Raw genomic sequence first — 27063 nt, forward strand, 5'->3', positions numbered from 1 at the left:
CTAACTTCTGGCCATTTGTGCATTTAAATCAAGGTGTAAATGCACACAGAGACCGTGATTACCCAGACATTCAGGCAATAGCTTGACTACTGTGAGCAGCTTTTTGAAGCAGCAATCAGATTAAGCATCCCATTAAATATCTGATGAAGGTAAATCAAGTCCTAGCTCTTAAAATTTGATCCTCCATTAGAACCATTCACATTTGTAAAAAATAAGTTGGCTTAATTTTGTCACTGACTTTAAATGCATTCCAAGCAGCACTTTTATGCAGTCTAACTCCAGTTTTAAATCCAGATGTAGAGGACCTGACATGAAAACCTAGCTCCCTCCCAGTATGGGTTCAGTGGCTCTTGTGAGCATGAATGGTTTTGTTCCTGCACTCCCACATCTCCTATCTCTCAGACAACACGTGGGGCCTTACCTAAAGCTGTTCTGAGAAGAAAGTGTAAGGCCAGCAGAATTCTGCTGAAGATCTCCACTGCAGACCAGATGCAACTAGCACCACACAGTAACACCACAGTCTGAAATCTTCACGTGGCCCACATAAATTTCTATTCAAGTTATTTTCTTTGAGCCTGAAATTGATCTGTGATGTTCTCTCTGCAGACTCACCATTTACATAATTTGCTGTTACTCCTGCATCACACACTTCTCCACTTTGTGGGCTAAATTCTTCTCTATGGAAGCAGTCAGGCGTGGGCTTAACTTGAAGCACAAGAGGTCCTGGGAGACTTCTGTGCTGCTGTTCACACGCTACACTTAAACATACGCTGATTTACTTAGTTGTATGGCAAACTAAACCTAACAGAATGTTGTGTAGCTTTTAATAGGGGATACACAATGACTGCAAGCAGAACCAGGCTCATCTCAGATTTGTACCGATGTGCCAGCATCTCGAGACATCGCTGCATTTTCATAACAAGGAAGAGATTTAATTTCTGCAGATTTCTGCGAAAAGCAATTTGGAAACTTCGCAACAATGATATTGCTTCCCATAAATGCGAAATTGGTAAAAAACATCATGAGGCAAACACAGCACATTCGCAATATCATTTTTTCTACCTTAAGTACCAGCATTATTCAAAGACATTACACTGTTAAGTATCCAAATAATTCATTCATTTTAAGAATTGAAAGCATAATATTATTTTGTTAAATTAAGCTCTCTCTTTACCAAATCCCTCTTTTCCACTTACACTGAGGCAATAAAGGCATCTGAAAATGAGCCTGTGCATAAGGCTTTTATTTTCACTTTCAAGGCTTTGCACCTTTTTGACTGCAGTGTGCCTTGTTGCTGAATAGTAAAGTGCTTGCAGCTCCTTGTTTTTGAACCCAAAATGAGCCTTGAGCTTCAGCATGGCATTCCTACCATCCGTTGGCAGCGGGAAGGAGCAGGCTGGCAAGGAAAAGTGTCAACTGCCTTTCACTTACTGGCACCAATACAGGATCTCCAGTTATAAGGAAATGCTGATAACTGAAAGTGACTGCTTAAAATGATAGCAAAGATCAAAAGTTCTGACTACAGCAGGTTGAGCTGGGGAAGAGGGGGGCACAGCACAGTAATAAGCACACCATATTAATTGATGAACATCAGGACTTTGTGGTCATTTAACACTCCCTATAAATGTAGGCTTGATAACAGTTATTGATCTCAGTTTTCCTGGAAGAGGATCCCTGGGCTCAGCAGTGAGCAGTTTTGCCTCTCTCTGTTCATAAATACAAGAATAGAGCTATTGCTAAAATGCCACCCTAACAGCTAAAAAATGAAATAAGAGTAACATTTCAGTGCAATGTCAGAGAAATACAGATGTATTTCTACAGAGGTTTTTGAGCAGGTATCCCAAGGTTTATATAGTCTCAAATTTCCTTATGGGAAACATCAGATTACCACAACTGACGCCTGATATCGTTTGAAAATATTTCTCTTGCAAAGGCCTGTTCAAACCACAGAAGTTACTGTTTTTATTCAAGTCATTATTGCTCCTTCTTGTGTTACCGTGAAGCTGGAGCACCCCTAACAGTGACGAGCTCAGCCCAGCAGCTTATGAGATGGGCCCACAGCAGCCTCCTGCTCAGAATGAAGCCACAGAGGGACAGGAGGTCCTGGGCTGTGACATCTCCTGCATCAGCAGTTACCAGAATAACATCAACACCCACAGTCTCTTTCTTCTTGTTTGCCACTCATAACTTTCCCCATGTTTTCCTTCTTTGTAGCCTTATCCTATAGCTGTCCTACTGAGCAGTCAAATCAGAAGCTGACTTCCAAAACATCCTGAGTTGCTGCCAGAGCATCCAACATTACTGATATAACATGAATTAAACAGAAAATTATCCCGCTCTCTCTTGTTCTTTCCACCTCCTCTTCCCCAAAATCAGAAGAACATCCCCTACATCTCCTGATCTGCTGTTCAGATTAGACCTGGATGTCAAAGGAAGGGCCTCAACTGAAGTGCATGTCCCTTCCAACTCAGTTTGCAAGAAAGGCTACACAAGTAGATGAACTATTGAACTCAGTTCTCTGCCTTAAAACACATTACACTGGGATCGTTAATGCACAGCATAAGTATCCAAAAGATGTAACAGAATACTGAAAAATGAATTAAGGACGTATTGCCATCAACTCTAGCAAAATAATAAAAGTAGAGAGATTAAGAGGCAAGAATATCTTTCTGAATTGTAAAATAGGTTTATAGGTCTTCTAATAACAACTTTTACTCAAACCTTACATAAATAGGCTTATACGATACAAATATTATGTGGGCTATGTGGAAACTACAAGGTCCCTAATCATGTTTAGGGATTACTTGACAGAACAGAGACATTTCATTCCTATTGGACCTAGGGATTACAGCAAAGAAACATCTAATATTCCATTTTTTAATTTCATGCATTTTTTATTTACCTTTAATGATGCTGTATATATTCATCATCCTGAAATATTAAAACAGTATGAAAAAAGTAATAAATTGGTGGAAAATTTAGGGAATGGGAATGCAACAGCACGCAAATCATACACTATCAAGTGCTTGATACACATTTAAAATTACTGCCTAGTACAGCAAAGCCAAATTCCTGGCAGATTTCTGAAGCGCAAAGTCACAATAAGAAGATCAGCAGAACAGACTGAAATAATAGAATATTCATCCCCCTAATCCATATGCAATTCTTTAGGGCTTTTTTTTTTTTTAACAATGCATATGAGGTCTGACTGTATTCAGGATTTAAATAAGTTGTCTCTCTCTTTCTCTCACACACACGCACACATACACACACTGTATTTTTGTTAAAAGTATATACAGTTATCATTTCTGCTCTACTGCACCCACATTGACAAGGTTAGCACATTTCCTCACACCTCAGATGAAACAATAGCATTTTAAACAAAAGTGTTAAAAGAAATACATTTATTCATACCATTGAAACCTCCCTGCAACAGCATTGTTCGAAGGAGGAGGTCTAGTTTGACTGGGAAAGAGATTTAATTTTTTTTTTTTTTTTAACTCTTTCTTTCTTCATTCTAAATAATTACTGGTTAATTCAGAGCAATTTCATATTTAGTTATTGGTAATAAAATTTTGAAACCAGTATTAAATCTTTGAGATCATGCATTTATCTCTACACAGAGGTAATTTTAGATCTAGCATTGTACAAAGGGAGACGAATAAATCATCAGTTAAAAGACAGATGCTGATGATAATAGTGATACACGTAGGAAATATGCGTGAGGATGGACGACAGTGGGGGAGGGTGGAGGATAAAGCTCCCATTGCCATGCAGGAGCCTACTGAATTACTTTCAAGTGGTGCAAAAGCCACAACTGAGCCACACACAGCAATATGAAAAAATTCATGCCTCGCCAAAGTGATGTACAAAGCTTGGGATCAAGAAGGGCTGCGTTTGGCCTCAGGTGTCAGCTACTGCCCAGGACTTCATGTCAGGGCCTGGCAAGGGGGAAGCTAATCCAATCCCCTTCAGATCATGCTCACGTGGTATTAGCTGACATTGCTATTCAAATGGCAAGGTTGTTGTTTTAATTTCGTATCCATTAAACAAGCAATATAAAACAGTTAATGAAGGCTTTTATTTTTTGTAAGGAATATGCTCTCTTTGGTAAGAGCCTGCTGTGATTTATGCATCCACAAAACCAGGATTTGCCTGTATTATGAGAAACATCTACTTACAAGGGTCTGTGCTTATTATCACATACCTGTAAGCAATATGCACCTATTATTGGCAGATTTGGGGAGGGAAAAAAAAAAAGACAACAACCAAACACCCATACTGAGCTCAGCAGGAACACTCCAACAATACCAGGACTAGAACATACCCACCCTGCTTAGGTATTTTACAGGCACAGAAACAAAAGAACAAGCATTCTGAGAAAGTATTTGATCTGTACTCATGAGCAAGGAGTTGTGAGAGGAAGCAGAAGGTGAACAAGCGTCAGAAAATATGATTAAAAAAATCAGTGCCTATTAATGAAATGAATTTTGGAGAGAAAGACTGATAAATGCTCTGCAGAGACACATTGAACAAAATCTGAATCTGAAAACTATGAGGGGTTGTGGCTTTGCTGCAAACTTACCATATTTAAAAGAGAGGGAATTAAATAAGGATGCAAAATACCACTTTTTTTTTTTTTCTTTAAATAAGGCTGTAGAAGGAGGTAGAGATGTATTAAAGAGGAATAAAGTACAACCTCTGAAAATTACAGTATGCTTAAAATACACATGGCTATTCTTCCTTCTGCTACCCTGTATTAACAGGACATAACACTAGTCCAAGTGAGTCTTTATCTTAGTGCAGGAAGCTTTTGCCTGTGTCCAAAAACTAGAAAAGACCAAGAATGCTTTTGCCCAAATTTTAGAAGTTTGTTCCAAAACAGAGCTATTAAGCTGCTTCTGCTCACATCTGTAAAAACTGTAACCACTTTTTAGCGTAAGGAAACAAACTACTCCTTGTTCACACTCTCCAGATAAATGTCTCAACCACCTCCTTTAGAAAGCTTCTAAGCAAGCAACATGAGACATATGTTTGGAATATGAAAGTTTAATCCTACTCATTAAAACACGACAAACTTATAATTAACTGAGAATGGAGTCAATAATGAGAACATCCTTCATTGTAATGATGTTGGTACTATCAGCTTGTAATATGGGAATACACCACAAGGAAAGTGAAGTGTAATAGGGAAAATAACAATTCAGTTGCTAAAAAAAAAAAAAAGTGGCCTTGAAGTTTTCACTTTGGTCCATTCTTTAAAGCATAAATTTTAAATCCTCAAAAGTTACATTTTTCTTGTCATCAGACAAGATAATACACTACTGTGTTTTCCTGTGATGAGGAATAACTCAAGGTCTTACAATGCCTGATTAATCTCACAACCAATATTTAGAAAAGGTTTCTCTTTGAGCTAATCAAACTTGACAAAAGCAATCTTCAAACTATGCCACATTCACTGATTTGTAAGATACCTCAAACTTGTGTTTTATCAAGTGCAGCTTAAATTAGCAACAGCTCTAAATCCACTTGCTTGTACTACCTGGTGAATCTTACAGGCAGTGTATGAGGAACACAAAAAAACACACAGGTCAAAATTATTAGGACAAAGTATTCTTTTCCTTAAAAACAGATGCTATTTTAGCCTGAAGTCAGCACCCAGCTACATTTCCACACTGACTTTATGATGTACTTCTGGAGAATATACACTGCTAGCATTCACTTTACCTTTGCTTCTGGAACTAAACTGCCTTGACTGTACTGGATAACTTCTGTCCAGTGATTCTTCCAAACAATGCTTATTTTTATACAATTGAATCTGTATACAGTATACTCATTTCTTTACGTATCAAAGGTGTTGGCCTTTTGGCTTGACTGAGCCACAACGAGTGAAGAGGAATTGTCTTAGGCTGAAGGAGTTAGCTATAAAAATACCAAAAAGAGTCTATTTTTCATTAAAATGTAAAAGTAAAGCACAACAAAACAAATCTAGCAGGTTGGGCATATATATTCTAAGTCTTCCAGTGCCACAGATGGATCACAAGGCCACAGTTCCTACAGAAGAGCACTGTCACTATGGAACAGCTGCCAACATGAGTGTAGCTAGCTGGGAAGCACTACAGATCTAGCAGGGAACAATGTAGGAAGCATGTAAACACCTTCACAATCCCTTTTTTAATATTGGTGCTTCCCTTCTTTTTGGGAATGTCCATGCATATGTGACCAGGATTTTCCTATGGTTTGGGGTCCAGTTTGGCTGCACAACCCCTGCACCAGAAGAGATTCCTTAATAGGGCAGCAGAGCAGAAGGACAAAAACTACAAAGGTATAGCAGTAGTTCTCTATTGCAAATACTCAAAAAGAAAATGAGGCTTCCAGCTTTTTCTTCTCTTTATGCCATACTTAAGTTCAGGATAAATCTCTCTATAAATCTCTTTCTGAGCTACTAACTCCCTTTATTTCTTCACGGTTGTGTACAACATAGACAATGACTGTTCAAGTGATCTAATATCATACTTCATTAACAAAGACACACATATCAGAAGTTGCTAGTATAATCCTTTTCCAGACGCAAGGAAGTATAACCAAATATTGGGTAACACACTCTGAGAAGACTATCAGTGAGTTTCTCTATTTGTTTATATAAATGGGCCAATGCTTTAAAGTACTTCAGAGCACTTAACCAAAGCAAACAAGCACTTGAGCTTTAAATATCTAGCAAGAGGAGCTATTGACAAGTATGACTTTACTTAGTAAATCTTAATATCTTTGCAAACTTGAATTTATAGTCTCTTCATGAGGAGAAACAGCAGACTCTTACCTCAGCCTCAGCTCTACCTCATGCTCCCACACAGTGAGAGGGGTAAGCAACTGCACACTCCCTTTTTATTTCTTTTTGTTTAAACAGACTGCTTCAAGTTTTCCTGGATGAGCACCCTGAGCCCACAGTAGTCTTCAGAAAGCTGTTTCTGAAGCTGAAACCAGAACATTATTCTCTCTCTCATTTGTCCTGTAAAGTATGATTTCTCCATCTTAAAGGACTTCCCTTTCAACTCCTTGCTACCCACAGGCAACAAAGCATCAGTGATGGAACACATCTACCTTGCACTCTCTGAATAACTCCCAAGAGGTGAATAATGCTGTGGGAATAGCTCGCTACTCTCAGTAAAACACTGAGCAGAATCATTCCTCTGGTGAGCAACCCTGCAGTAGAGTCAGTTTGAGATCAGTCTTTTTGGTCTTCACACTTGTGAAACCCTTCTTAGCTACTGCATTATATACAATTAGAGTGCTCATTCCTTAGCCAAAAGATGATCTGATGTCCATATACGTTTCCGCTGAGAAACCAGCATCCAAAGAAATGGCCATAATTAGTATTCTGTTGGTTTAAACAGTATTTTTTTCTTTGAAACGTTATGACTTCATGTAGGTCAAGTACCACACAGCTTCATAGCTGGACTCTCTGCCAAATCCGGTTTGCTGTACCTGAGCAGCTGCACTCAGCAAGGATTTATGTGTTTTGAGGACAGGTCAGTGGCAGTTTTCAGAAGGATAAAACCACCAGTACACACCAGATCATCTCAAGCCCTAAGTTTGCACTGAGAACCATGAATGCTGCACTTAAAGCAAGCCTTTCCATCCAGCAGCAGGCTAAAATCCTGCAGTGCCTGGAGGGTGTTTCCTTGTGCACACACCTGCATGAGTGTACGCACACTGAGTGAATTTGGTGGCACAGCCTATTAAAAGATTTGCACTAGCCAGACTGGTAACAAAGATCCCTCAAAATCTATTTTACTAGAAATAAAAAAAAAAAAAAACCAAACAACAACACAGGAGAGATGCAGTTGAACATATGAACTACTCAGTGATAAATCTTCAGTCTAGATGCAGTTCCTCAAGGAAACGGCTTTGAAATTTCATTGAAATACCCTTTATTTTATAAATAGATTTTAATAAATAAAACAGCTGAGAAAGAAAACAACCTTTCTCAAAGTTTATGAAGTAATATGTCTGTTTCTTATAATTTCTCAAGAATCCTGATTTTAAGCTCAGGTGTCTACTAGCACATGATCTCCACAGTTGATGCTGAAGAACACACAGTTTTAATCAAATTAATATTCCAGAGCCCAGTTTTCTGATATTATCTTCCCCTCATCCCCCCAGGTAGGTGTTTTTCTATAGAACTATTTCTGCTCCCTAATCTTAATCAGAAAGTGAAACTAGAATTAAGGTTATTCTTGGTTGCTCTGTTCAAGATACACTTTGGTCTACTATGTGAAGCAAGTTGGATTTGGACATACTGAGTACACATCACAATGCTCTGACAGGAAACTGAAAATAAATAGAAACTAGTATCTTTTTTATTGTTAGTAATACAGCGCTCACTTATTTAAAGAACAATTCTTATTAGTGAATGCATATTTGAAAGATCAAGTCCAACTAGAAAAGCAATATAGCACACTTTTGGGTACAAATATCCCAAATAAAATGCTATCTTAGAACAGTGATAAAAACATGGCTACAACAAAAGAAAGTGTAATTCAGTTTTCAACACACTGCAAGTAACATGATGTAATTATTTAGAAAGCCATCCATGACCCCATGGTTTTGGTAGAAATGAATTAAAGGGCAAAACTGAAGGAGAAAAACTCAGACAAAATGAACTCAAAGAGAAAAGATAAAAACAGTGGGAAAAAAAACAACCAGGCACAGGGAAAGTACTGGTCTACTTTGTTCTAATAATAGAGTCATCAGAGTATCTATATGCACTAACACCTAATTTGAGCAACCTGAATTCTGATCCTGATTTCCAGAGATGGCAACTACATATTTAAAAAAAAAAAAAATTTAAATTGCTCATTACTAGAAATAGATTGATTTGCATGAGAAAGTTAAGAACTAGATTCCCATTTTTTTAATGAATGTTAAGATCATAGGCTGAGCTCTCAAAGTGAGCCCTAACTACCAGGTTAATGTTTTCCTCATGTTGGTAGCAGCATCACTGTCCCTGGGAACGGTACTGTGTGGGAGTGGCATTGGAGTAAGCCCAGCAAAAAAATGGACACCAGCTTTGGAGATGAGCATGAGAACCTTTCAGTATCTAAGGAGGGACTATTAAAATTTAAAAAAAAAAAAAAAAAAAAAAAAAGGGGGACAAATTTTTAGCAGTCTGTTGTGACAGGACAAGGGGAAATGGTTTTAAACTAAAGGAGGGAAGATTTAGATTAGATAGAAGAAAGAAATTTTTGCAATCAGGGTGGTGAGGCACTGGCACATGTTGACTGGAGTGGTGGTAGATACCTCATCTCTGGAAACATTCAAGCTCAGGCTGGATGGGGCTCTGAGCAACCCGATCTGATGTAGGTGGTCCTGTTCATTGAGGACACTTACAAGGAGTTGAGTAGACAATATTTAAGAGGCCATTCCAACTCAACTCCGCAATTCTATAACGCGTAGCTCTGCTCAGCATTCAAAGACAAACAGAGAAACATCAGGATGGGGAAAAAAGAAATCATCAACAGTAAGAGACTGGAAGATACCTATGTTAGTCTGACAGCATATGACAACATGGGACAGGCTTACAAGCAGCTTGGTAAGGGCAGACCCTTTGGTAAGGGTGGAAAAAATTGGCACATGTTGAACAGCTTCCAAAGCTGCAGCCCTTCTCAACTTTTCTATTTTTCATTTGCTTTCTCTCCTTCAGCAAAACTTGCTGGTAGAAGTGCTTGACTGCTTCTCTTATTCTTATGTACATGAATTCAGAACAACCAAAGAAAAGGGAGCTTATCCTATAAGAACATCACCATGTAGGATTGATCCAGTGTGGTACACATCGGGCACAAAACACTGACTGCAAGATAGCAGCCATCATTTTCAACTGCTTCAAGGTTTTATGTTTTAAACTGTGTACTAAATACTAACTTTAGACAGGCTGGGTTTTTTTTTGCGTGTTGGTTATTTTTATTTTTTATTTTTTTTTTTTAAATCTTTTTTTGCTAGAATTTACTAAATTTTATATAAGTAAGTGACTACACTAAGCTATAAGATAATTTACTTGTTCAGATAATATACCGAGGATCTAACAGTGTTTTCCCACATTGCCAGGTCTAAAAATTGCGTTGTCAGAATTGACATCCCCTGAATGCTACAGATGAAAATTCTTAATTCAGCATTTTTGTGCATTAGCACTTTGCCCAAACACAGTTGTTCACGTTGTTAAGAACCACCCCAAAGTTCTTATAACTCATGCATTGCCCATTGCTCTGTAGGAGACAGTTTTTGTTGTACCAGATAGTGGTTTGTCACCCTCTAGGAGAGGCAGCCACCATGATCTTTCTCACCTTTCTTAACTCAGAGGACAGTAGGCAGTGGCACACCTGCCCAGAGAAGCTGTGGTGCCCCATCCCTGGAGATGCTCAAGGCCAGGTGGGATGGGGCCCTGGGCAGCCAGAGCTGGGGAGGTGGAATTGAGTGAGCTTTAAGGTCCTTCCCAACATAAGCCATTCTATGATCTGCAAGCACACAGCACATTTTCTTGCTTTAAATGTACTGCACAATCACAGCTGCTCGAAACACAATTATTTAGCACAAACTACTAAACCCCCCCCCCCCCATCCAACCACCCTGGGCTCTAGAAAAGTTCAGAAACAGGACCCAGATTGGACAGGCTGGCATAAAACAGCAGTTCACACTTATTCTCTCCAAAGCCGAACACCAGAGAGGTGAGCAGCACGCTGCTGGCCATGGTCTCCCACCACCCCAACTCCTGCCTGTGCATTCTGCCAGAGCAGTGCACAGAGAGGGCGCAGATCCCCTTCATCACTCACCATCCTTTTCTAGTCACATTCACTACGCATTGCACTAGAAAATCGTAACGGTGTTAAAATATTTTGGCAGGATTTGTTATGGCCAGATCACTCACTTCCTTTGGGACACACAAAGCCTCCTCTGGCAATGAAACAGCCAAAATGTCAGCAAATCCTATAGAACAAAAAAGGGTCTGTCAATGTAGAGCTTAAATGAATCTCCATTAAATGCAAGCAAACAAACAAAAAAAAATATGCATAACAAAGATATACACACATAAAAAGAAACAGCCTAGAAATAGTCACTTTTTATTAACATTTCCTTTTTTTACCCTCCAGAAACTTTTTAGCAGCATTCCAATGTATTCATCACCAGGTGCTATTAGAGAACAAGCTCACTCCAAGTGTTACCAATTCACAGACAGATTAGAGGGCACATTAATAACATAGTTAATATGAAGTGTTTAGAGCCTTTACGTCGGTGACAAATACGACTCAGCCAAATTTCCTGACCATTGAGGCCACGGAGGAACAATTTGGTAGATTTCATCAACAGCTCTAATTATGTTCCTGTCAAGTCGAGAACAAAGTAATCCATAACTGGGGGGCTGCTCAGAGACAGTGGCACACAAGAGTAATTTATGCCCAAGACATAGGGCCCTTGTTGTAGTTAGAGAGCACAGCGCCTGACTAACAAGTGGCTTCAAAAATGAATTTATTAGGGAAAGCGCAGCCCACCAAAGTGCAGCCTCACAGGGTGTTACAAGGGAAGGACTTGTAGCCAGCCTTGTCTATGCCAGCATCCCAGTTCATGCTCTCCCCAAACTCTGTAGGCTCTAAAATGCAAGGTCTGAGCTCAAAGCATTACTCAGCTGGGAATGGGACTCCAGGACCAAAAATCACATCAGTCCCTGGAACAGAGGCTGCACCACAGGTGCCCTCTTGCAATCCCATAAATAAGGCACTAATGAAACATGCAGAGGGATTATTAGCAATAGTGAACTAAAATATTGCCATGTACCACACACCTCTTACCACAGCCCATCTGGGAAACAGGCTGAGAAGAGGAAGAGGGGGCAAAATGAGGGAGAAGCCGTCATGTAATTTTGAGTCATTTTCCACTGTAATCTATATTGGGATGCAGCTTCTGTGCTTTAAGACTCGGGGGGGGGGAGGGGGGGGGGGGGGGGCTGGGGGAAGGATATGTGTGGCACTCGTGGCATTTCACAGAAAGGCAGACACGTATCTCTGGGGTGGGGAGGAGCATGAAGTCTGCTCACTCGGCACTATTTTGTGAGTAGTTAAGAGAAAACAAAAGTATGCACTGCCAATGTAATTAAGAATAGCTGTAAACCCTTGGAAAAATAATTATAACCAAAAATTAGACTGCAAACGTATGTTTATGACAAATATCAAATGCTGAATAGATTTTAAAGCACGGTTTTCTGAAGTTAGCTATGAACTAACACTCCTGTCAGCAGTTTAAGGTTTATATTTAACTAGACAGACAACACAGAACTAAAAGAGTAATTTTGCTGCTTTATATCCTTTATATTCCTTTATTTGATAGCAAAGAAATAAGCTAATGAGATTGGCATCAGCTAACTGAAGCAGCAGCCTTCCTGAAGGGACTGAAGCACTGGTGATGGGAGCACTCAGACAAGACCTATTTGAGACTGACCACTGTTACAGGAAGGTTGCTTGCTGAGTTCCCCACTGGTAAAATGGATGCAACTATGCATTAGGAAGGGCATCATCCTCATGTGTTGTATCTTACCAAGGGATTTTTGGCTCTGGCCTCACTGAACTATGGGTTATTAGTTACCTCACCTTATAAGAACTGGTACAGATCAACTGCAAGATGTAGCTGGGCAGCACAACAAAGAAAAACCTTTAACTTCTTTCATGCTTTGCTAAGATTTCTTATTCAAGTTTGCTTGAATGTATCCAAACCTGAAAATCCTCTGCTGCTAGGTTCAGGGAATTCCCCAGTGCCTTCTGAGGCGGCTGGTATTAGTCTTACAGCAGAAGCACTTCATAGAATTATGATTACTTGCACCTTATAACACTTTGCATCCAAGGATAAGCAAAACAACAGAACAAATAAAACACACAACTCCCCTCCTTTCCCCAAAAAAGTCACTCCACAAGCATTGATGGCTTAAGCCTCACAAGGAGGCAGAGGGAAAAAGAAAGGACACAGTCCTATTCTACAGATGCAAGAAGAGAAAACTCTGGTAAATCACAGAGGGTAAGTGAGAAGCCAAGCAATGTCTGGACTTCATAATTCCCAGGCTCGTGATTCAGTCACAAGACACGCTTCCTCTCCTGGTGAAATGTCATGCTGCCTCATGCTTCTGTTACAGAACGCATTTTAACCAAGTGTAGCAAAAGCATGATGATCCCATTAAGTATCTAACATCTAATACCTTGTGAAAACTAATTTAGTGCTTTATCAAATCTCTAGTTTGTATGTAGAGCATAAACTGGCTACATTTGCTAATAGGGCAGATTGACCCATCCCATATATTATCAAAACACATCAAAGTCTGCTGGAGGACACAGCCTTAGCTACTTATTATCCTCTGCATTAACTCTCTCACCAGCTACTCAACCAATACGTTTTCCAGTAACACATCTGTCATGATTTCACAGAGAAATCAGCAATTCTGAGCAGCAGGGCAGTTAGAGACAGATAACAGGACTAAACCCATCGCCCAACTTCTCAATCTGCTGTTAATTGGCAAAAAACAGAAACCCACGGCACCAGCCTTGCACAGCAGCACTCCATTGCTGGCCTCCAGAGATTCTCCATTAGGCTTGTATTTTTAGAGCTTTAGTCATTCACATGATTTCTGCATGATTTATTACATATGAGGGAGAAATAAAGTGATATACTAACATCAAACTTATAAGGTGATTTTTAATATATATATTTTGTAAGCAGAAAAAGGGCATCTTATGCAAGAGAACATGTGGCTTCGTAATCAGGAAAGAAAGTGCCAGAATATTACTACTAATAATGTTAGATCAAATGAGAACATCTTTGTTGGCTTGGATGCCATGCAATCGTATCCCTGCCTGTGATATATTTAGAGTATTGCTTGAGACACTATATAATGAACTGTAAATTTTGAAACCACACTTCTTAATGGCTGTGAGCTCACCTCCATGGCTAATAGAGGTACTTTTTATTTTTTTAATTACAACTGTTACTAATCTCTTTCAGGTAGTATTTGTCTTTGGAAATCTGACCCATTGTATGCGGGACTCTCAGAGACCTTCTCTGACCACTCGGCCACCTGAGTTATCAATTATCTCCATAACCCACTGGTGAGGAAAGCGGCGCTGGAATATTCCAGAAGAAAGCCAAAAAGAAACTCAACAGAAAGGAGAAAATAAATGTTTCACTTTTTGTATGTGATTACTTACAGTTGTAAAATATAAGCACAGCCCTAGCATGGTGCCTAGTCATTCACATTTAATTCTATGGCTTCCATTGTTTTGTTCTGTACAGACAGTTGGTCAAGCACTGATTTTCTCTTTTCCCTTATAATCTGTGGCTTCCCACATCTTTAACCAGTAATATAAACATGTAAAAGGCATTTTGGGGTGCAGGATGTTTCAGGGATGTATTCTCAGTTATTTCAAGCCCATTGAAGACAGGTCATTTGTCACCCAGCTGTGGTTGGTTGTCACCAACCCAAATGGGTCAATACAGCAAGTTTTCTGCTGGGTGAAACATCTAGACAGAGAAATGAATGCACTGAAAGCAAAAAAAAAAAAAGAAAAGTGGCCAGTGAGTGAAAATGCAACAATTCTATGTTACAGAATTTAGCTGTGAGTCCTTAGAGCTTTATCCCATCTTACTTCCCTGGATGTTGTTTTTTTTTTTTTTTTTTTTTTTCCCTTCTGTTTTTATTTTGAAATCACAGGAACTATACAGCCTACCAAGGCTGTAATCACTCAGCAGGAGCCTGGCACAGGCACAATGCAGCCACCAGTCAGGCAGTGGGGAAATAAAGGAAATCTCTTTCTCCCTCTCCCTGTGTTGCTTAAAAGGGGCTCGGCATGAATGAATCTTCCCGGTAGCCACCAACAATTTCTTATTCCTTCCGAGCAATCATCAATTTCAGTATCAAGTGGTTTAGTGGATCCACAACTGGTAGTGGCAGCAGAGGAAGCCCAGCATGCAAACGTTTTGGCTAATTTAAAACCCTTGTGCTGCCGAATCAAACATGACAAGACAACAGTAAAAAGAGAGGCTATTATCCCAAATGAGAGGCGGCGGATAGCTGAAATTGGCTTGAGTGGCAGAGACAAAAGAGGTAGAAGGAGCAGGCATGATAATACCAGATACAGCGTGCACATCCTCCCCCACCCCCAGTGGGCTCACACATATCACCATGAGAAGGGAAAAAGGCAGCATTTCCAAGTTTCACGCCCAAGCAGAAAAAATACACATAAAAGGATACAAAATAAATTAGCAGCTGGTAAAACATCTGCCCCGTGGGGATGGAGAAACTTAACTTACAAGAGGCATCGCCCTTGCGATAGAAAAGCTAACGCTCTGAACATTAAAACTGTCATTTCCTACTGAATTAATGTCCTGCTGCCCAGAGTTCATCAGTGAGTTGAGGAGCAGAAGCACTGATTTAGGATGGAGTAACCTTAAAAAGAGAATAACCTGAGGTGCAGCCACTATGTACCAAGAGCTCGCCAAGTTCCCAGAGCTCAGGGCTGCCGGGGGAGGCAACACAGAGGGCAAAGGAATTAATTTTGCAAGGCATTTGGGAGACCATGAGCAGACTGATGATGTTCAGAGCCATGAACCCCGGTGATGGCTTGCAGCTCACAGAATGACGACCTGTGGGATCACTGGAGAGCAAGCAAGTTGTCTTTTGCAAGATTAACAATTTAAAAGTGCTGAAATTAATTTTGTTTAATAGCTGTGGGTGCAGACTCCTTACAAAGTAGGTTGCAAGGTCAGCAAGCCTCCTAAAGCCTTTTAAAATGCAGCTTTTTATAGGGACAGTAGATTTAGGGTGGCTGAGGTCTTAAAGATCTAAAAAGCAGAAGTGTAAGAGGTCACTTCCCACCACTTCCAAATCTTGGGTGAAGACATCTCTGTTTCACTTTTCACTTGTAACACACATTTACTGGTACATTCACAGCTACTCGAGGCAGCATGGGCTTTGTAAGACACGGCAGAAAAGTCAGTACAATCAAACAGGAGAACCAGGTTGATAAGTATGTAGCACACTCCTGGAGATCTCACAGGAAGGTGTCCTCCCACACTACAAGTTGGGAGAAGGAAATTTTAAAAAGGAGAACGAAAGTCTGGAAGGGAAAAGACAAGGGCAGGGAGTGCTCACCCCACACAGCAGAAGTCTGTGATTCCTCTTTACCTGAGGCCACTGCTCCCCAAATTGCTGAGCAGAGTGCAGGGGAGCAGCTGGGCTCAATGCTGAAATTCAAATCAGCTGTTTGAGACACTTGCTCAGCCTCACATCCTGACACACATGAGCTATTACAACACACAAAACAGACTGACTATCGCTCTACTGCATGAGACTCTTGTCCTACTCTTTTGTAATAGCATCCAACAAACTACACAGGTAAAGTTCAATGTGAGCACAACTTGGGAACTAGAAACAGTGCTTTTGCTTTGCAAAGCTGCATGCATGGAAAGAAACTCACATACTCAAGCTGGATTACAGACCCAAAGAGTATACCCCCACCCCAAAAGCCAACCTCTCCACTTAGTATTTCTATGCATGTTATCCCACCAAATGCAGCTGGCCCACTGTGGTCCACACAGGCACGGGAGTCATTTCTCTGGCAGCAAGGGGGCCACCGGTCATTAGTGAGGATGCAATTAATTCATCTACAAGCCTGTCTGACAGAGGCTGAAGCAGAGCACCAGCAACCATTCTCAGCCCATTCCAGAGGGAGAAAGAACAAAGAGCCCCTGAGAAGTACTTGAGACAACACAAGAAAATAATTTTAGATGCATATTGATACTGCCACTGAGTAGCATGAGCTTTCAAACTGACAGACACTGCTGTACAAATCTGTGGTATTTGTTCCCTTTTTTGTCCCCGAGTTGAATTCATATCCTCGTGCAGTGCTTCAAGAAAGCCCCAGTTCAGAGTTCAGCGACGCACTGCTTAAAAGGCAAGCCTGCTGCAGGTCCTTAGGGCACCTCATCCATCCTGCACTCTGATGGCATTCACCACCAAGGGACCCCATTAGGAAGGAAGGGCAAACTGAGACCCTAACCCAAAGCAGTCTGAAACAGCACCGGCATACTGGTGTAGCAGCAATGGATGAGACTTCATTTGTCTTCAAAGCAAGGGAAGCCAATATATCTGCTTCACCACAAGCTCAACTTCAATTTCCAACCTTGTAGCAAAAACATGGATCAACTTTCTGTCTGGGGATCTGGGGATAAAGCAGCAGAGAAGTGTCACCCAATTAAATAGATGGGAAGTGACGCACTTACAGCGCAGCCCCGTGCAAAAAAAAAAAAAAACCAAAACAAAACAAAACAAAAAAAAACACCCTAGACAATGTCTGCGTCTCAAATCAATTGCCCAGAAAGGCAGAGCCACAGGCTATGAAATATTGCCTCTCCCTCCACACAGTGGAGTAACTCCGAAGCATCCTGTACTGAATAAGATGTGCTTGGAAAGGCAGCTGCTGCAGGAACATTAACAGTGCTGGAGATATCTCAGAACCCACTCTCCCTTCGGAAGGTTAGGTCCTTACAAGCAGGAAGAAACTTTGTGTTTGTTCTACAGCCAAAGTAATTACAGGCTTACCTACGTTACTTTGTATTTCTCCCCTCATAAAAGAGCTTTGTATTGCTGTTGAATGAACAGAGCGTGAGACTACTGTTTATCTGAAAGTCTCAGAGATAAATTTGGGGCTGGCAGAGGATACAACTTCACTCTGATCAGGAAAGTTGATTCTGTTTGTACCAAGCATGAATATGGCCAAGTGAGCTTCCTTCCAAATTGCTTGTGAAAACAGGGAAGTTAGGTAGGTGTAACACCCTCACAGGCAATATGCACATAAATATTTTTGGACTTCATTTTGCACATTAGTTCATTAAGATAGTACTGCAGCACAAACTGCCATTCTTACTCCGTGGATGCAATTTCAAGGAGAACATTCAAAATCTTGTTCAAATACTTTCAAGGAGAGATTTAAATACTGTAATGTAAAACAAGTTAGGTAGAGAAGTACTATTTTTTGAAACCTGCTCATCATTTTCTAGGAATCTCTAGCTAAGGCTCTTATTTATTGTTCAGCAGCCCCCTCTTGATGCAGACAAGATCCTCCTACGCCAGGAACTTTCCAAGTGCAAGGAGAGAAGACCACCACAATCAATACTCTAGAGGCTGTTTAAGCAGCTTTTAGGGACCAAGCATTTCTTCTGCTGCAGCCAGCACTGTAAGCCTAAGGTTATACTTTCCTCGTGCAGAACTGTATCACCTCGAGCGCCAATCTGGCTGACCAGAAGCACATATATCTACCTAGCTATTCAATTCATATCAAGAGGAAAGCACGAGGAGAAAAGGCAAGGTCAGACACTTACGTATGAGCAACACACCTTACGCAGATCCAAACCAACAGCAGAAACAGCCTTCTCTTGACAAATGCACAATTTGTTGCTAACAAGTTAATTCACGTGAAATGCCAGACCAGTTCTCCTCCTATTTATGCTAAGATCACAAAAGTATTTCCGGCCAAAAGCCTTTTTGTACATTCACGTTTATCCTCTGTGAGCCCTCAGAGAAGACAAACCTGAGTGTTCTGCTAATGTACCAAACCTTATTAACACAAAGACAGCTCCATTCTCTGAATCACCAAAAGGTTCACTGAGCATCGTCCTTAGCTACTGCAAATCTGTATGGATGAGATATCTGGGGACGTAATCCCAGACATCTTCTTTAAACTCATTGTTTCAAAATATGGACCTCTTTCTCCTACGTTCTATACTTTTAGCTTGTCCTTACCCTCCAGGAGAATGGAAGAAATGCAAGAGCCACCCTTCGGTTCAATTCTCCTTTGAGAATTGACTGACATCTTGTGTCTTGACATTTCTTCCAGCCCACAGTACAGTACTATTTCTGAATGTCTTGAAGAATAATAATAGGGAGAGGGGCAGTTGGAAAAACTCAGACTGAGATCTTAGGGGAGGGAAAAAAAAAAAAAAAAAAAAAAAAAAGTAAAAAAATTAATAGAAAAGCCCAAGTCAGAAAGTTTCATCTGCAAAGAGATTTATGAATTTCTGCCACCGCAGGACACTGTTGAAAAGAATTTGCTTTTCCTCTGAAACACAAAAAGTTGGGTTCTGCCAGTGATTTTTTTTAGCTTATTTTCAATCTATCTCCATATCTAGGATTATTAAACATAAGTTGCAAAAAAAAAAAAAAAAAAAAAAAAAAAACCATCAAGAACTGACAAGCTGTAGCCATGAAACCATATGTTACTCTCCATGTTACTCTCCTTGCCTTCACTCCTAACAAGCAGGAGACCAACACTATAGCAGTCATAAACATGGCCATGAACAACTTTTCAAGGCATAAAAAGAGTCAGATAACTTTGATGCTCATTGCAATGCCCAAAAAAGAGGAAGCTTACTATTTTCATCAAGAAATACTTTACTGCAGTCACCTCCAAACCTTTGTCAGTGCCACTGGGACAAACACATTCCATACAGGGAAGGGAAGCACTAGGAGGGATTTTCTGGTGTGGTACAAGGAAAAAAAAAAAAAAAGATTCATACTGTTCATAAATAATAGTGATTTTTAAAGAGGTGCTACAACATGTCCCATAGTTATTAAGGGGACCATTATTACTCATTTGTTTTAGCTTCCTTCTGCTAGGAGACATCTCTCCTGTCTTAAATAGGATTTCAGGTTTGGTCCATGCAGAGGATTTCCAAACTAGCTGTTACTCTAGTACCAAAACATCATGTGAATTAACCAAAGTATCCTGATTCACAAAAAAAAAAATCTGTATAAACTAAGATGAAAACAGAGCAGCAAACATGGAAATAATTTTGTGCCTTTTCCCTCAGGTGTACAGAACAGTTACTGGGGAACAGCCCAAAGTTGAAGGAACTTACTCCTAATTACTGCAAAACAGCATTGAGTGGCCTTTTTTTTTTTCCTTTCCATACAGGGTCAAAGCATGATAAGGCTTTTGGGATCAGACCATATCACAGAGTAGGGATGAGTAGCCTTCAGTCCCACTCTACAAACCCTTCCATCAGCATAAGTCTCCAGCAGGTCGGAGACAGACTAACTTTTCCAAGGTATTAAATTAAAAGATGTTGAATTAAGTTAAATGCCCCACATTGAATTGACATTTCCCTTTTTTAATGCAAGCTAAGATTGATGAAAAATACCACTTATCTACATTAAGGGTCAAAATATCCAGCAAAAGCAGCCTCTGGTTCAACGCGTCAAAGCAAAGTCAGTCTTACATAATCCGAGGACCAGGACGCGGATCACATCCTGATGATCCAATTAATGGTGGGATACTTTGCAATCAGACAGGAAGCAAGGCCCCTAACAGATTGTGGGGCTGTAACATCAATTTCTTAAGTGCATTTAAAGGATTACAAATGTTAGTCCCGGCTTGAGATTGAAACACCTATTGAGGTGCTCTGAACCACATTACAGTAATTGGGTACCTGAATTAATGCCATTTCTTCTGATGGGCAAGTTGAATACATTGGAATTACGGGTTTCTTTTGCTGTATTTCACTTTGTCTTCACCACCCCATCCCCTCCTCAGAGCATAAATCTGAGACAGAATATTCTCTTTCCTAGTTAGCCTTAATTACAGCCCTGAGGCACCCAGGCACTGTCCTAATTTTACCTTATGCATTGTTTTGGTTCTTTTTAATAAAAAAAAAAAAAAAGTGTTATTTATAATTTTACTATGCAAAGACATTAAGAGTGGAATAAAATAGCTTTTTTCTTGAAGCATTATAGGGAAGAGAGGGGGAAGGTTGCTTCCTTTCTGTAGCCCTCTTTCACTATGTAAACCTTTTTATGCATGCACCAGATACCATGTGCAGTGTTTTACACCTCTAGAGAGCTAGAACTAGGGCTGCCTCAATTAGTCTTCTATTCCTTCTGAGGTCAGTTCAAGTAAAGGTCTCAATCATACCAAATTGGCAGGAATGCTAACTACGTGGGTATTTCAGACCAAGCACAGTTCAGCTAAAACACATAGCTGTTTTCACACTGTGATTGTACAGCACAAAACCGCACGTGTGTGCCAGAGATTATGCTTATGTTCAAAACTTAAAATAGGTTCAGGGCATAGGGGTGTTTGTAGGGTTTTCCAGTCACCATCTCTGCTAGACTGCAGCAACAGCAGTCTAGTAGAGGCTGCACACACTCTCCTCGTATCATATGCATTTTGATAATTAGTGTTATAGGAGGGAATTGCATCCAGCTTTGCCCTCAGCCTAAGTGGGGCTGACATTTCAGTGACCTCAGCGATTTCTCACTTGCAGCCAAATGGAACAAACACATCCACACTATAAAGACCAGACTGCGGGGAAAAAAAATAAAAATAAATGGTGGGGAAGGAGCGTGGTATTCCAGATATTCCAGTCCACTCAGTTTCATTTAGCTGGCTACAGCACATGAAATTTAGATACTGTTTAAATTACTCAATTTTTCAAGGTCAATTAGTAACTCGAGTTAAAAATACATGCACAAGCATGTTTTGTATTCTGTACATACCTCATTTTAGAGATATCCCAACTTTTTATCCTATATTCAGGATTCTACAAGAAACTGATTTCACAGTGATTCTGTTTTGATTTTGTTTTAAGATAACTGTAAACAAAAAAGATACAGGAGCTATTTATCTTCATTGCTGGTTAAGAGGAAATCACAGTGTATACCTTAGAGGAGCTAAGGAAGCACAATGATTTAACTGACATATGCAAGAACCAGCTTCTACCTCACCAATACAACTTTGTGACTCTCAGGGAAAAGCAGTTCATATGGCTCTCTCAGCCTTTCACTTCTAACAACGTTTTTATTTATTTATTTCTTACTGTATTAAAAATACCATAGAAAGCAGGGATCACTGGGGACCATTCAGCTGCACTCCTGGTTTCTCCTGAATGTCTTCCAGTGTTCTTTAATTTCCCCTACACACTAACGTGAAAAATTCATAGAGTTTATACATAATCCTTTTGAAATAGAACAAAACCTACAAACTAGCTACTCACTGGAGGTGATTAATCAGAGGACAGACAGAGCTTTGCTGTAGGGCTATAAGCCTACACATGGTGCAAGGAAAAGACAAAGAAAGAATGAATCTGGTAAATCTCAATTCAAATTTCAGAGCAGTTGTTGCCGCATTAGATCATGCTTGCTGAAATGATTTACGAATAGATAATGAAAACACAAGCCCTAAGGACTAGTTAGCTGTTTAGCAGTGTCTATATTTTGTATAATCATTTCCATACATCCGGTTTTAAATTCATTAACAAAAATTAATTGCTACCCAGTTGTTGATATTACATAGCACATAGCTTCAATATACTTTTTAAATTATTTTGTCACTCCTTCAAAGATATTACAGATAATTTTGCTCTCCTAAAAATATTAGCTACGGATTTGTAGCAAAGCTCATAGTTGTTACAGTGAGTGAGAAGTAGCAAGTCAACTTCAGGAAATGTTTGCACTGAGTTTGTTTGTTGGGTTTGCAGTTAGCACTGTTTTTATTGTTGGTGGTGTTGTTTTTAAAATATTTCAGTAATATCTTACTAGCATGGAACAACAGAAAACTTCCCCCCCCCCCACTTTCCTTTGAAAAGGGCAACATGATGTCCTTAACACTCTAGCGCAGAAATATAACACAACTCTCCAACTTTTCTTCTGGACTTGACCCAAAACTTACTGAAGTTACATGGAGACTTTTCATTGACTTCAGTATTCTGCAGTTCAGGTCTTACAGTGATCCCCCAGCCCTTAAACTAAGCTTTGCTCTGAGAGCATTAACTGTTGTTATTGTAGCAGCACACCTAGCATTAAGTGTGCAGTGATAATGCTGTCCAAACATTATTTTTTTTTTCCCCCCAATGTCTCAGATAAGGTGGGGAAAAAACTCATTATGTAATTAACAGAAATTGGTCTTGGATCTTTAAAGATGCTTTATAGCGATTTGAGGCACAAGGTAAGGTTTGATTTTTAATAATTACATATAACAGATAAAAAAAAAAAAAAAAAAAAACAGCACAAACCTTTCCATACTCTTTCCATCATATTTCACAAATATTTACAGTGTACACCTCAGGTTTGAAATAAGCCAGGGAGAACTAATTCATTGTTTACACTTGGAATCCGAGGTGGCCCAGTCCCATAAGGGCAGCACAATGCACTGTATCTTTCCGTTCTCAGTACTTATCTTAATCTTAATAACTAGCCAGACAACTGACTCCAGAGTCCTGGGCTTATCAACTGGAATTCGTCACATGCGCACCAGAGAAGACAAGAAATGCATTATATAACAATGCCATACAAATCATTATCTTTTAATATTTCGAAGTATGTATTCAAACTCTGATATGGAACCATTTTGGCTTAACTCTATTCCACTGGTTGTTACTAAATTTGATAGCAAATGAACAAAAATACACTTGTAACATATTTATCTGCAAAGGAGTTTATTTACAAGAGATCAAAAGGCTGCTTCTTACTGCATTTTAGTTACTGCTATCAAATGCAATCTGCCTTTTAAACATGCTTTGATATAGGAAGACTATTTCCAAAACAGTTTAATAGGAAAATACATACATATTTTTTCCTGGTCTCTTCCGTACCAAGAAATGCCGAGAGCATGAAAAGAAAATCTATTGTGCCCTCATCACGGGTCTAACAATATGATTTCTTTGAAATGAGTTTATGTAAGCAAATTCATTTCAACTGCCTACACCAGAAACTTGGAACATGTTTTCAAGCTGACAGATGGATCCTAATTTCTGGTTCTGGTATCTCACATTTAACAGCATCTTTTGCCAGCCAGCAGACTACTCCAAATGCATGTAAACCAAAGAATCAGGGCAATTCTTTGGCCTCATTTTAGGGTTTTCATTTACTTGGGTTCTCACATGCACAGTGGTAAACAAGAGAGAGAAGAGAAAGGTTAGTAATATACTTCAACAGAAAGAAAAAAGGAAAAACATTTTGAAAACAAATCTAAGTTGTCCCCATTTCATTGCCTGCAAAAAAGTGAGCAGATTGGCATCTTGCATACAAGCATTCACAATATGCACTTACAGTGGGCTTATAAAAAATTATCAGGGGGTTACAAATACACTGGAAATTCACTCCTCAGACCACTTCACTCTAACATAGCCCACAAAGCATTACTTGTGCTAGGTATTAGTATCCTCTGCAATGGGAATCCCCCAGCATAAGACAATGGAGCAACATTTGCTGCTAGTTGAGGGCATTTCCAAAGTTTCTATTCCACAGCAAAAAGTTCTGAAACCTACCCTGAGCCAAACCTTGCGTTAAACCACAAACCATAGTAAATCAATTAGTTAATCAATCCAATCAGGCAATCAATTAACATGAAGTAAGAAAACCCTGAGCAGACATTCTCACATAAACATAGGTCACCCACTGGGGCCTTCATGTGTCTATTCATATTAGTTTAAGCCCAGGTTTAGAAGGAGAAATTTCCTATGATAACAGTTCTTTGTAGCGATGTATCAGCACAGACACCTAGTCTCTGTCTGTGTCTGGCAGAGATCATCCGTATTTTCACTCTTGCAATAATGAGAGGCCACTTCCAGAACAAGGAATCTGAGATTTGCATTCAGTTACAGTGCAAGAGATAAGACCTCCTTAGTTCCAGTAAAAAGACTTTGCACAAGGATTTGTAACCACTTTAACAAAAGAGGTAACTGGACTTTTTCAAGCATACACATTGAAAACTGCAAGTGTAAACAAATTTAAGATCAGCCCCCCGATCTTTGATCCATTTGCTAGGTTCAGACTAATAAATGGGTGGGAGAGGCATGTTTTGAACTTCTAGAGAAACACCTGCTCAGTAATATGTTCAAAACTTACTTTCTAGTCAGAAATATAGAATAATCACATGAATTAATACTATTTTATAGCAATGTGATAATTACTGTTCAGATATAATCCACACTTCAATGATAAATCGTCATATATGCAACATGATTGAAGTTACTGCTATACATCAGTTGGGTCACTGAATTATTGGGATTGGGGGAAAAGTTCCCAGTGCACATAAGATTCACAAAGTTCATAGCAAAGCAGCAGTTTCAGCAGAATCAAATATGGAGGTAACCCAAATTTTGTGGAAGTGAAATCTTATAGATGAATCACGTCTCTGCAGAAGTCTGGAACTGCAGGTTTGCTGTGTGAACTGGAACTTGTAGTTCTGTACATATGGTACAGCCAAGCCAAATAATCCATAACCAGAACAACTCAACTTCCATACTATTCTCATATGCTGTATCGCTTTCCTTGGTTCACCAAATGAACCTTAAATGTCATAATGCACAGTCACTATCACTACTTATTTCAATGTGGCTGTGCTATGATGTTTCTCAGAGTAATGCTTCCTTCAGATAATGAAGTTGTGTAGAACCCAATCTTATATACTTCCAAGATCTATTGCAAGTTCAGCCCCCCTTCCACACCACTGCTTTTCCACTGAACAAATTCAGCAGCAAACACGAGTTCAGATAAAAGCTGGCACGGCTCTTCTAATTCTAGCCAAAGCCAGTGAAAGAAAGATGTATGGAACAGCTGAGAACCAGCCTAATCTGGGATTGGAAAAAATAATGCAAAGGTATGAAAATATATTCAGAAGTTCTCTTAGTTCTCAGCTCTAGTGGTGACAGGGCTATAAGCAGATGCATTAGTCTGGAAATATATCCAGGTTAGATTAAGGTGCAGAGTTCCCATTTTATTAATGGTCCTCAATCTGACTCCTTAATAAAGTGGAATCCATTTGCAAAATTTTGTTCAGAGCCCATTGTTATCTTTCAAATGCTTGCAACCTTTGGGTAGGTTCAAGATCATATTTCAGAGAGCCCAGGCCTAAAAAGGAAAGATATACGGGGAAAAAAAAGGAGAAAACAACTTGAGGTGAATCAGACCTTGAAATGTATTATGTAAACTACAAGTTAGACTAAATGAAAAAACAACTGGGACAGTTTTGTTTTGTTTCGTTTTTTGCTTAGATGACCACTGCAGCAACTGCCACAGAGGTGTAACTAGAAGAGTAAGTATCAAAGATGCCTATATTTAATTACTATCAAGAAAGGTACGTTGAAGACAGAGTGTTGTTTGGGACTGGGAGGTCTGGGTCATCATCAGGATGAATAAAGAAGCTTGAGTTGCAATTAACGCACTGAAATATCACTATCAATTCCTTCAAGTTTTCTCTCATCTGATGTTGGGGAATAAGAGGAAGAAAGATTTTACATAGCACTTACTGGAGAGAAAAGTCTTGTCCAATAAAATAAAGGTGACACGATAGGAAAGTTCCTAGAAAATTACCCCTCAGCTGCATTGCTCAATCAGAAGTTAGTTTACATAGAAATAAACTAAAAATTATACTTACTAAAAAGAATTTGAAACTCAGAACTACATGACAATCTCAATTAATAGCAAACCTGCCACAAATGCATATTCTGTACTGCTGCATTTCTGGTATCTGAATCCTGAAAAAGCAATCTTAAAGGAAATATTACTGATAGACAGTCTGTGGATGAGCTGACTGTAGACTATACAAAGTTTTCAAAAACAGCTTCAGCCAGGCTTTTCTCTGGAATGAGATCCAAAATAAAAGGAAAGAACTGACAACAGGTTACTCAAGTTCTTTCTGTAGCCTTCAAAGAGGGAGAATGATATCACATAGAAGATCTCCAAGCAAGATCAGTATTTCCAAAAAAAAAAAAAAAAAAAAAAAAAGAGAGACAAGGAAAAGAGTAGAGCATCAGAGCATCATCTACACTGACATACAGCCTTTGGTAAGAAGAACGGTCGCATTATCCAAGGCCACGGCCTTTGTTAGCAGGCAAAGGCTTTTCCTAACACTTGGACCTGATGACGTCTATTCTAATAAAGCTTACATCCATAATGAAGCTTGAGCACTTCCTCTGGGAAAGACCCAGAGCTATCAGGAAGGACAACATGCTACTGTGACAAATTACAAGTCTGTTTCT

The 27063-nt window shown here is 39.5% G+C and overlaps 1 protein-coding gene across 10 annotated transcripts in view; it reads right to left on the reverse strand.

The window, feature by feature from the left end:
• The window catches only part of ESRRG (estrogen related receptor gamma), a 379837-nt gene that overhangs the window by 207426 nt on the left and 145348 nt on the right, over positions 1-27063 (reverse strand). For 5 of the 10 annotated variants that reach the window (XM_042895238.1, XM_042895241.1, XM_042895239.1 and 2 more), the window contains one exon: positions 10827-10980. The exons of 3 other annotated variants lie outside the window; for them this stretch is intronic. The gene's annotated coding sequence lies outside the window, so the exon portion shown is untranslated. Of the gene's footprint in view, positions 1-10340; positions 10512-10826; positions 10981-27063 lie in introns of all 10 variants that reach the window. 2 more of the 10 variants (XM_042895243.1, XM_042895246.1) reach the window with 2 other exon arrangements.

This window comes from Lagopus leucura, unplaced genomic scaffold (genome assembly GCF_019238085.1).
Source record: "Lagopus leucura isolate 7727_CA_CO unplaced genomic scaffold, USGS_WTPT01 Super-Scaffold_73, whole genome shotgun sequence".
Lineage (NCBI taxonomy): Eukaryota > Metazoa > Chordata > Aves > Galliformes > Phasianidae > Lagopus > Lagopus leucura.